Source organism: Carlito syrichta, unplaced genomic scaffold, assembly GCF_000164805.1.
Source record: "Carlito syrichta isolate Samal-C Ts95f unplaced genomic scaffold, Tarsius_syrichta-2.0.1 Scaffold66924, whole genome shotgun sequence".
In the NCBI taxonomy this organism is placed as follows: Eukaryota; Metazoa; Chordata; class Mammalia; order Primates; family Tarsiidae; genus Carlito; species Carlito syrichta.
Window position 1 is genome coordinate 55,681 of NW_007011020.1, and position 12,633 is coordinate 68,313.

Here is a 12,633-nt window from a genome sequence, read left to right on the forward strand (position 1 = left end):
TTTGAAGATACCAATCAATTGTTGATTTTTTTTTTGTTTTACATAGTCTCATACTTCTCATAGACTTGCTCATTTTTTCAACATTTTCTTCTTGTTCAAGGTAGACTTTGTTAGTTCAATGTTTTGATCTTTAAGCTCTGAGAGTTTTACCTCTCCCTGATTGACTCTGTTCCCAAGATCTATTGCTGTACTTTGAAATTCTAGGAGGGAATTCTTCGTTTCCAGCATTTCAGAATGGAACTTTCTTATATTGCTCAATTCACCTTTTACTTCTTGCACAACTTGGGTGAATTTAGTCAAAATTTTACTGCTTCATGCTGTTCATGTAAATTGCCAGTGTTAAAATGGACAAATGCATAGAAAGAATCTCCAAAAAAAAAAAAACAAAACACTGAAGCTGATCATAGCCTCTCAAAATATTGCTAGCTACTACACTAATGCCAATGCGTTTATGGATACTTAACAGGGGAAGCCTGTACTACAAAGGGTTCACCCTAAGAAAATCCTCTGGCTTTTGGGGGGATCCTTCATGCAGAGTCATACCATTACTTACAGTACTTAACACTTGAAAGCATAATACTGTTACTGGTTTATGTGTTTTCTATATTATACTTTTCAATTGCTATTTATTGCACTCTTTCTACTTATAAAAAATTGCTAACTGTAAAAACAATAGCTTAGGCAGATCTTTCAGGAGGTGCTCAAGATCATAGAAGATGACAGTTCCATGCATGTTATTGTCCCTGAAGACATTTCAGTGGGATAAGATGTGGAGATAGAAGACAGTACACTGATTATCCTGGCCCAGTGTAGGCATAGTCTAATGCATGTGTTTCTACCTTAGCTTTTCATAACAATTTTGAAAAGTAAACAATTATGATGAAAAATTTCAAATAATATCAGACTTATAGAATGAGGATATTTAGAAAATATATTTGTATAGCTGAACAGTGTGTGTTTTTAGACATGTAATTTAAAAAGAACCAATATAGCTGGGTTCGGTGGCTCAGCCTGTAATCCCGTGCTTTGGGAGGCTGAGGTGCTTGGATGGCCTGAACCCGTGGATTCAAGACTCGCCTGGCAACTTGGTGAGACCTTATCTCTACAGTAAATCAAACATTAGCGGGACATAATAGCGCGTGCCTGTAGTTCCGGCTACTTTGAAGGCTGAGGTGAAGGATCGCTGGAGCCCAGCAATTCGAGGCTGCGGTGGCCGGGAGCATGCCACTGAACTCGAGTCCGGGCAACAGAGTGAGACTCCAACTCAAAAATAAATAAATATATAGATAAATAAATAAATAAAAGAACTAATAAGTTAAATATACAGTTTATAAAGTAAAAATTTACAGTAAACTAATATTAATTTATGATTAAAGAAAGAAAAATATATGTATAGCTTTAGTGTAACCTCACTGCACAGTATTTATATAATTTATTGTAGTAAATTACTGTAATTCCATAGACTCCAAAATCACTCAACTCTCACTGACACCCAGAGTAACTTCCAGTCCTGCAAGTCCCATTGGTGGTAAGTGCCCTGTACAGCACACCATTTTTATCTTTTTATGTTTAGATACACAAATATTTACCATTCTGTTACAGTTGTCTACAATATTCAATAGAGTAGCATGCTGTGTTGTTTTTATCCTACAGACAATAGACTATACCATCTAGCGTAGGTGTGTAGTAGGCTATATAATCTAGGTTTACGTAAGTCCTGTCTATGATGTTCACACAATGACAGAATCATCAAGTCTTGCATTTCTAAGACGTTTTCGCATCATTAAGTAATACATGAATATAATGCTATTTAATTGGAAACAATAAGTGAGTATTTGAAGGAAGAATGGTAGACATTAGTATCTCAAAGTTAAAAGAAAATGTTGGTGAATGTCACATTATTTGCTCTCTTTAATTAATAACTTTTTTGTTATATTTCTATGTTAAGACTAACAGAAAATATATTAATGTAGTTCATGAAATTGTAATACACACATGTAAATAAATATATTTCAAATAGAAATACGCACAATATGTACACAAGTGTATAAACAGATTATTAATTTTGTTTATAAAAATATTTTAAAAATAATTAACATAAATATATATATGACTAGCCCACAGTTGTCATTGTCTTGGAAGGCTCAAATAATTAATCTGATTCCAGTGACATACTTATGAATTTTAATTTTATTTTTTCTAGATTTTAGAAAGCTAATTTTTTAAAATTCAGTCTTTAAGAGGTACCATGGAATATACTTTGGAATTACAGACAACAGACATTCCCTTTTTTCTTGATATGAAAGTAAAAATAATAAAATAATTTCAACTTTAATTAAACTGGATAATTTGAAGTTTTTCTTCTGATATTCACATCATTGAACTTTTGTTTCAAAATGCTTTTTCTGTTCTTCCTACTTTTAGTTAGGTGACATTTAAAAAATTACTTAACTCCTTCTACATAGTTTGACTTAAATTTAGCTATTTACATAAATATTTCTAAGAAACATAGGTAACTACTTATTATTGGACAATAGATCAGTGAACAATAAAATGAGTGGTTATTCATTATTTCAATATCTGACATAGTCATATATTTCAATAGGGTTTAACATTTTATCCTTCCAAAAGACATTTATTTTCTTTAAGCAATATGATCAGCTTATTAACAAATAATAAAATTGAATAATGGAATTTTACAAATGAGAGAAATCAAGAAGATAAATTTGCAAATTTAACTTCAGAAATTGATTTCACTTAAAGTTAATAAAGTAGTCATCCCTCATAATAATTAGTGACAAATTAAATTCCTATGGATAGGGGGATTATAATTTTTTTAAAAAATTCATCATAATAGCAATAATATTAAATGTTTAAGAAAAAAGTATGTAATTTCAAGTTTGTCTAACTGTGGAACTTATATGTCAAAGATACTATTAACAGGGCTTAAGATTTCAGTGTTTGTGATCGGGATGGAAAACATTTCATAGTAAAGTTTTTGTTCCTTTTCGTTATGCTAAATATAAAAATAGTTTCTAAGAGGCACTTGAAGATGGACAAAATAAATGACACATTAGGAACCAAAGTCTCCTATATTCTGAAAATCTGTGAGTGTGTTGAGAGAGACTGATTTTACATTAGTTAAAGTATGAGAGTTTTCTATTCAAATCTTAAGTGACACATTTCTGAGATCTACCGTTTCCACTCTTGCTTCAGTTTCAGTCTTCACAGGGTAGTGGTGAAGATCACAGATATTTTTTTGCTTCCTCATGAGAATAACCTGCCCTCTCCACTAAAGAATGCAGGACTTTCTGGTGACAGAAGGTATGTGTTGTTATTCTTTTCTTTCTCTAGTAAAGCATTTCGCATAGTAAAAAAAAAAAAAAATTATACATGCTAGATCCAATATAAATAAGTTTAAATTAACTTAGAATGAAATCAAAGTAGAACACTGGCATTTTTAACTTGAATAAATTATGGTGAAAAATAAGACTAATGTATAAAATATTTTTTCAAAATTTATTAAACCATTTAAATTATACCCTGTAGAGAATTAGGCAACTATATACATACATTATATTAGGTTTGTTAATCAATATTATTTAAATCAAAACTTGCAACCATTAAGATAATGAATAATTACTTTTGGATTTTGTAATCAGTAAAAGTTATAAAAATAATATATTTAGCTGAGCCATTAAAGATAACATTTTTAATATATATATACATCAAATTAGGAATGCCATGTATAATTTACATACACATTTTTAAGTAAATGAAAGGAGGTTTATATTCAGTATAAATAAACATGAGCTAGTTTTCATAAAATTCTATCTGAACTCAATTATAAATAATTGGAAGATTTTTAAAATTTGAGAAAAAATTGCAAATAAATATGCATCACACTGATATAACAGACTCCTATTTAGTGAATTATTTTTTATGCTGTAACTAAATTTTTAATGATGACATATAACTTTCAAGTCAGAAATAATTCTGGATCTCAATGTCTAGATAACTTGATCAGAATTATTCCAATTGCTTGTACAAGTAAAATGATCTTAATGATTTGGACACAATACGGTATTTCTTAAAGTTTGAATGTTAACGTAAGTCACTAACTAAATGTATTTTAGAGTAAGAAATTACCATATGAGCTATTATTGCTCTTTCATTTTATAGCACTAAATCTTTAATGATTAATAAACGTAAAATTTCCTAAAATTAGTGGTTTTTTTCCAATATACTGTTTTAATTTTTATCCCATCTATTCTAATGGTGTTAAAATATTTCTGTAGAATCTGTTAAATTAATTTAATTTGTTTAGTCATTAACTCACTATTTTTCACTAATTTCTTGTCCCACTAATAATATTATATCTAATGTGGAATAATTTTTATTTACTCGATCATGATAATTTTTTTTAAAGCTTTAAGGAAATTGGAACCAGATTTTACAGTATTTGCCTGCAAAATAAATATTATTACTAGCCCCCAATACATCCCGGTGACTATATCAGGGATCTTGTCATTTTATGTCATTTATTAACTTATCAAGTAAAGTTACCATAGAGCACAGTCTCTGACATCACATATCTACAGAGATGAAGAAACAAAGAAGAACCTACTCACAATTTAATCTGTCCGAGGACCCAAGAAGCAGCAAAAAAAACCCTAAGGTCGGCGAATGCTCCATTTCAGTAACTGAACAGGAAGAAACCCACATGAAATTAAACCTTCAAAATGCTTCTCTGGATCATCAAGAGAAACACATGACCTACCACAAAAAAGGTAAAATGTTTAGGCAATCTTCAATATTACTCTACTAGGATCTGCAGTTGAAGAGCAGAGTCATGTGAAAGATTAGGGAATATTTTTCATTCATAGTATCAGAACTCAGAGTCAGGATATGATATTTTAATATGAAATATGAAGGCTAATTTTATTCAGGCATTGTTGACTTTATAGACCTTGATCAAAAAATAACAGAGCATTGGATTTACTGAAAATAAAATGTTGTATTTTGAGAGAAAGCTTAGTGTGGCAGATACTTGTTTAGAAATCAGAGTTTTTCCAGGTAATTTTCTGCACACGTGTGTTCTCTCATATGCAAACCTTCTATTTTTACTGTCCTTTCTCGGTTTTTCTATTTCTCTCTGTGCAGATTTACCATCACCTCCAAAAAAGATTACTGCTGAGATCTCGGCAGTAATTTGTATTGTTCTGACGGCTTCTGTGCTAAAAACAATAGTTCTTATTTCCTGTAAGTATATTCTTGCATGATTGTTAAGAGAAATTACATTTTATTGATTGGCATGCATCTAAGCATTTCATCATATTAGGAAAAAGGGCTCTCATTTTGAAATATATACTTAACCCAAAGTAAAATATTTACTCTGAGTTTTTCAAAACTATAATCATTGGAAAAAAACGGTTGTTTAAATCATACATATATGTAATTATACACACATATAATATTGCATTATTTTTATAGTATTTAAGACATGTTTCAAGGTTAAAACATGTTTAAAAATGCAAATTCATTTCTGAAAGTTGTTATACAAAATACTGCAACAAATGATAAATTTTGGTGTTTCAGGCTTTTTATTTTTTTTTACAAAGATCTAATTATTTCATTACATTTTCTAAAAAAATTAGGTATATTTCATATTTCTTAATTCTTAATGTAACATATATTTAAGGTAAGACACTAAAATTATTATATATTCTTTATGTATTAATTTTTAAATATTACTTTTATTTCTATAGTTTATGTAATACTGGAGCAGAATAATTCTTCTCTGATAACAAGAACCCAGAAGGGAAAATACTGATTTTCAAATTTCTGGAATTAATATAGTTTACATTTTGTCTCTATTTTAAGGCACTCAAAATTATAACAGATTTTGAGGGGGAAATAATATAATTATGCTATTTATGCTAATAAATAAAAATTATAGAACACTTCCTTGTCTTCAACAATAAACAGAAATACTCACTTGAGGTTCCTCTGCTCTCCTTTTGTCTATTCGCTCAAATTTTCTAGTGTCATAGTATGATAAGTGAGAAATAATTTTACTATCTGAAAAAGTAGTCCCTACTTCTCAATTTTTTGAAATAATTTCGGGTGTGATTTGTACAGCTTCTTTGTGCACCTTATAACATTCTGCAGTAAAAGATTTTAACCATTCTAGTAGATGTGTAGACACATCTCATTATTGTTTTAATTTGCATTTCCCTAATGATATATAATGATCCATTTATATATTTGCCATGTGTATATTTCATATGATGAGAGTTGGGTTCAGATTTTTTACTCATTTTAATTTTTTTCTTATTGTTTACGTGTCAGCATAATTTGTATATTTTGGATACAAGTACTTTACCATATATGTGCTTTGAAAAAATTTTCTCTCAGTCTGCAGGGTTATCTTTTCATTTTGTTAACACTGTCTTTTGCAAACTAAAGTGATTGATTTTAACTAAGTTCAATTTATTTTTTCATTGAATGGCCTTTGCTCCCTGATTAAAGTTCAGTTGTCTTCATTTGTGGATGCTTCCTGTCTTATGACTTCTGATCATGATTTTTAAAGAATATTTCTCACCTTTTTCATAAAGGAATATTTTTAGAGTACTGAGTATCATCTGAGTTTTCTTGATGGTCATAGCCTTTTGTAGTGACTGCAAACTCTAAGAAAACTATTGAACTCTCACATTGTCTTTTGCTTGAGAGCATTATTTATTTTGTGGTAAATAGATACTAGACGCATATCAATTTATGTCATTGCAATTAATTTCATCTGTACTTTATATATATAAACTGTATGTATAATTGATGATTTACTTCCACTCAACATAACCTATTAATTTTATATGATGAAGGGTCGGTTCACATGTTTTGCAAATTGAAAAACCTTACCGAGAAATAGAAATTAACTTTTGAAAGCGGCTAAATTAAGTACTGTATGAGACGGTGAATTTGTTCTTTATACTGTTAAAATATTTTCCCCAAACCTCAATTACTTCATATATTTTTTCTTTGTGCAATCCTACATTTTTCATTATCCGAATGCCCATTCTGGAGTACAGTGGCATGGTCACGGCCACCCCAGCGTTGACATGCTGGGGTTTGAGGATCCTTCAGCCTCAGCCTTCTAAGTAACCCAACTACAGGTGCACACTACCACATGCGGCTAATTTATTTTATTTAATATAGAGATGAGTTGCCTGTGCTGGTCTGAAACCTGTGGGCTCGGGCAATCCACTAGGTTCGGCCTTCCAGATTAGGTCTCTAAGTCTGGCCTAATTTATCAAATTCCAAAGAAGCTAACATCATTATGACTTATTCAGATACTAATTTTTTATAAAAGATTATTTTAAATTTTCTACCTACAGCAACACAGAAGCAGACCAATTCTTTTCAAAATGCAAGCACGCATAAAAAAGTGCATAATGATTTCGAAAGTTCTGATAATAAGAGTTTATATTTTGTACTGATCTTTAGTCATGCAAAAATAGCCAGAGATTTAGTGAGGGAAATAAATTACAAAATTTAGCAATAAATGTCTGTAAATGAAGATTATAAGAACATATTTTCTTTTCTTTAGCTATAAATCTAAATACTCATTCAAAATCACTATACCCTATTTTGTTTTGTTGCAAATTCCTATTGCTATAAAATCATGAGATAAATAATTTTACTTTAATAAAAAAAGTATGTTCAGTGATTTCAAGATGAGTGCAATGTGACCTTTTGTCTGTTGGTTGACTTCATGTGTGAACACAATTAAGGCACAAGAGACTGTCTCTTTACATTGTGTATGTGTATGAGTAAATGGGTTTTTAATTTTGTGTACAACCTGTGAGGATACCTAGATATGTTACGTGCATATATGACAAGACTTTGTACATTAAGTTTCATTTTAAAGTATTCATATTGTGTCTGGATAGTAATTTGCAATATTTCCTCAGCACATAATTGTAGTTGACCAGAAGAATGGTTTACATATTCCAACAGCTGTTATTACATTGGAAAGGAAACAAAAACTTGGGAGCAGAGTATGATGGCCTGTGCGTCTATGAACTCCAGTCTGCTTGATATAGATAATGAAGAAGAAATGGTACGGCCGTCAATGTTTCAAATACTTTATTGAAAGTGTATTTCAGCCACTAACATACATATACGAATACATATACATATACATATATATATATGTATATATATATATGTGTATATATATATCTGTTTTTATTTTTTTTTTAATTGGAGTCTCACTCTGTCACCCAGACTGGAGTGCTGTGGCCGCTCTCGGCCATCACAGGCTTGACCTGCTGGTCTCTAGCGATCCCTCCGCCTCAGCCTTCCAAGTAGCTGGAACTACAGGCGCGCGCTACCACGCCTGGCTAATTCTTGATCTATTGTAGAAACAAGGTCTCGTCAAGTTTCCCGGTCAGGTCTCAAACTTGCGGGCTCAGGCAATCCTCTCGCCTCAGCCTCCCAAAGTGCTGGGATTACCGGCTGAGCCACTGAGCCCGGCTCAGTCTTCTATTTCCACCATTCCCAGCTCTCCGTTGCTTCTGTTTTTTATTTGTTGTATAGCTCATAGATGAATGTAGTAGGGAGTAATACAGAGAATGCATATTTACCACCTTGTCTTGGAACACTGTATTCAATAAAAGTGAAATCAGATAAAAACGGGGGCTCATATAGCTTTAAATGATGTCGTTGGTCTAAGAAACAAGTAAAGAAGAGTTTGGAGCGTAAGTCATTTATTTTATTGATGGCAACTTCTTAAGCCACTTCTAAACCACAACTCTGAATATGTATGAAAAATATATTGATTTAGTCACAAAATCTGTAAAACGAATGTACACACTGAAACTTATAAAAATCCATGCTGCTAGTTTTGGCAACATGGGTGACTATTAAATTATGTGAATCACAGTTTTTTAAGTTAGCTTGAGAAGAAGGATAAAATTATTAAGTTAAACATTTGAGTTCTCTTTAGATCAACCCTATTCAAAAGCATATATAAAAATGGTTAACAACCATATAAAAATACTCAACATCACAATCATCACAGAAATGTCAGTGAATATTACAATGAGATGTCAACTTATGCCAGTCAAAATGACTATCAATAAAGAGAAAAAAGTAACAGATGATTATAAGCATTTGGGAGAAAACAGAACATTATACACTGTTGGTGGGAATGTAAATCAGTAGATTATCTATGGAAAACAATCTGGAGATTTTTCAAAAATAAAAGCAGTACTGTCTTTTAATCTAGCCATCACACTACTCGGTGTCTACACAAATGAAAACCAATTATATCAAAAAGAAACTGTTGGGAGCCGGCCACGGAGGCCCACTGAGCGTTAGGGATCAGGGAGGGCCGTGGACCTCGAGACCGCTAGGACGTGTTCTAGAGCCGTAGACCCCATTTTCCTCCCCCTTTTGTCATGCAGCACAAGAACAACCTAAAGGAACTCTGCTGGCCTAAGCTGAAGACTCTGTGACTGTGACAGGCATAGCTGACTCTAGAAACCCATTGTTCCTGTTTCCCATAAACTGCGGTTTCGGCCTAGGTATTAGATATAATTCAAATTCAGGTCACATTTGGGAGCCTTTTATACAGTACAAGCTTCTTTATAAGATTTAAAAGAATATTTATAGAATTAGTATATACTTAGGGAGAGCTGTTTGCAGCTTTTCAATGGTGAAAATGATTTTCGAGAGTGGCCCAGCACAGAGTTTGGGCTGGGCCACATTCCTGAGAGCCCAGCATGTACTTTGGACTGGGCTGCATTCTTTTGGGCCGGCTTTAGCTACAGTTAGTGTAAGGTCTCTTTTCTACCTATTATAGAAATTGAATTTATTTTATTCATAGAAGGTATTGTAGAATAGGTCATGCTACGAATCAAGTTAGTTCATACATAATCAATCATAATATTTTTAGGTTTAATAAGAATATAGTTAACTTTAAGAATTTTCATCGTCTCCACTTTCTACTATCGAAGTTTTTGCCTTAGTACATTTGCAATCTACATTTAGGTTTTAGAAGCTTTGCTGCTGCTAATCAACTTTATATATTAGAATTAAGAATTGGAAAACTTTCATAGAAATTAGGATAGACATATAAGACTTTGGAATAGCCATTTTGTTAAGAGATTGTAGTCTATTGTTCCAAAAGGTGGCCCACCGTGGACCTTGGACTGGGCCACATCCTGTAGGACCCAGTGTGATCTTTGGACTGGGCCACATTCTTTAGGAAATTGGCTTAAGCTGTAATTAAGAGCTTCTGTAGCATTGTATAAGTGGTAGAGTTTAATTTAGTTGTCATGGGTATTGAGTGAGCTTTAGAAGTTATTGATTATCAGAACATCATTAGACTAGTAAGGATTGTTACACTGCTTTTGAAGAACATTAACTAGCAAAGGGAACAATGAGATAATCTTGGGGTTTGTTCCTCCTCACACCTAAGCATCTGGTGGGTGGGGGATGCCCCTCCCCCCGCACCTGGCTTTGTGTTCACATGAAAGACTTGTGAAACTGCCTGTGTAAAATTTGGGGATAAATACCTGCTGTAACTTTCAATAAACGGCTTCTGCTCATTTCACTGAACAGTTGTCCACTTTCTTTCTTTCTCTTTCTTCCTCTTTATATCTACCCTTCCATCTTTCTTTCCTTTAATATCTATCCCTACAGATTCGCCGACGCCACCACATCTTCCAAGGGACTCCCCAAAACTTGCAGGGGCTGGCCCCCTGCAAGAAACACTCACTTATACATTTTCTCTTGCATTATGCACAACATCAGAGATATGGACGCAATCTAAGTGTCCATTAACAAATGCTTGAATAAAAATGTTTGAATAAAAATGTACTATGCATATGTATATGCACATACAACATATGTATGTGTGTTTATATATACACACACACTTACACAATAACACACACACACACAGACACATACCCTGAGAAACACTCCACAACCGAAAAAAAGCAAATCATGACTTTTGCAGCAACAGGAATAGAACTGGAGGCTTTTTATCACAAGTGAAATAAATAAGAAACAGAAAATCATATACCACATGTCCTCATATGTAAGTGCAAGATGAATAACTTGTACAAATGGACATAAAGAGTGAAATACAGACACTGGAAGCACTGAAGGGTCAGAGAGTGGGAGGGGAATGATGGATGAGAAATTATTTAATGGGTACAATGTACAGTTTTCAGATGATGGTTTTACTTCAACCCTGAACTTCGAAAGTTAGTACAATGTTGAAATAAATATTACATAATGTGCTACAGTACACCCTCTAAACCAAAATTTCACTCTCTGTGGTTTCATTGCTTAGGATCAACTACAGCCAAAAGTATTAGAAAATTTCAGGAAAAAACAACTCATGAGTTTTAAGTGTGAACTGCTCTGAGTAGCATAATCAAATCTTTGGTAGTATTGATCATTCCCACCTGAAACATGAATCATTGTTTTGTCTGGAGTATCCATACTGCGTATGCTACTTGGTGTCTGTCACTTGTAGTCATCTATTTATCAGATCCAGTGTCTTCATAGTGCTGTGTTACTTAATAAGTTCTTAGTTTACTTAATAAGGGCCTCAAATGCAAGAGTAGTGATGTAAGCGTATTGCTATCATATTTTGTGAAATTATTGGGTATTGATAACCTCTGGTGCCTAATTTACAGGTATGTATGTAGAGGAAAAACATAGTATTTACTTGTATGAGAATTGACACTATTCATAGTTTCAGGAATCCACTGGAGTTAATGTCTCCCTAAAAGTAAGGGGTGGTCTTCAGTTTTGTTTAATAACCTACTATTATAATGCGGTAAATGTTCTAACCTCTTTTCAGGATATTATTTTCTTAAAATACATGGATAATTCTCTTATTTCACAGATTGTTGCCCCAAAATAAAATGCATTGTGGCTTTTTCTTCACTGCAGGATAACAGAATATTTTACTCAATACAACTGTGCAATGATACACTTACAACTATTTGAGGCAGAAAAATGTGGAGTTCCACAACTATATATTTGTAAGGATACGTTTCAGAATTCAGACTCCTGAGCATGGAGTCTATCAGGTAATTATATATTTTATTAAATTATAATAGTGTTTTGATCACATAAGTCTGAAAATGAATTATGTTGTTTATTTCAGCAATGAAAATACATTTCAAAATGAGTTACTAAAGTATAATATACACACCACCAAATGCAGATATCACCTCTGTTGTACCTGACTCCTTTTCCTGGACATTAGATTTGTGTCACTAAACCTTTCTAAAAGTTACATGTTATGTGAGTCTGTTTGTGTGAAATATCAAGAATAGGTAAATCCAGAGACAGAAAATAGAATAGCGGTGACCAAGGGCTTAAGGTGAATTAGAAAGTGACTGCCAATAGCTACGGTGTTTCTTTTTTATAGTGGTCTTTGTTGTAACAATATGAATATATTAAAATTTTTAAGTGGTTGAAATTTGTATTATGTACATGACACCTCAAATAAAAAATAAATGCTCACTTTTTGTAGTTTATAAATGGGATAATTGGGTTTCACATGAATATATGAGATGTGCCTCCCTAATCTTAATATGAAATGGG

The 12,633-nt window shown here is 32.4% G+C and overlaps 1 pseudogene; it reads left to right on the forward strand.

The window, feature by feature from the left end:
• Positions 1–12,633, forward strand: part of LOC110594912 — a 31,831-nt pseudogene that overhangs the window by 12,298 nt on the left and 6,900 nt on the right.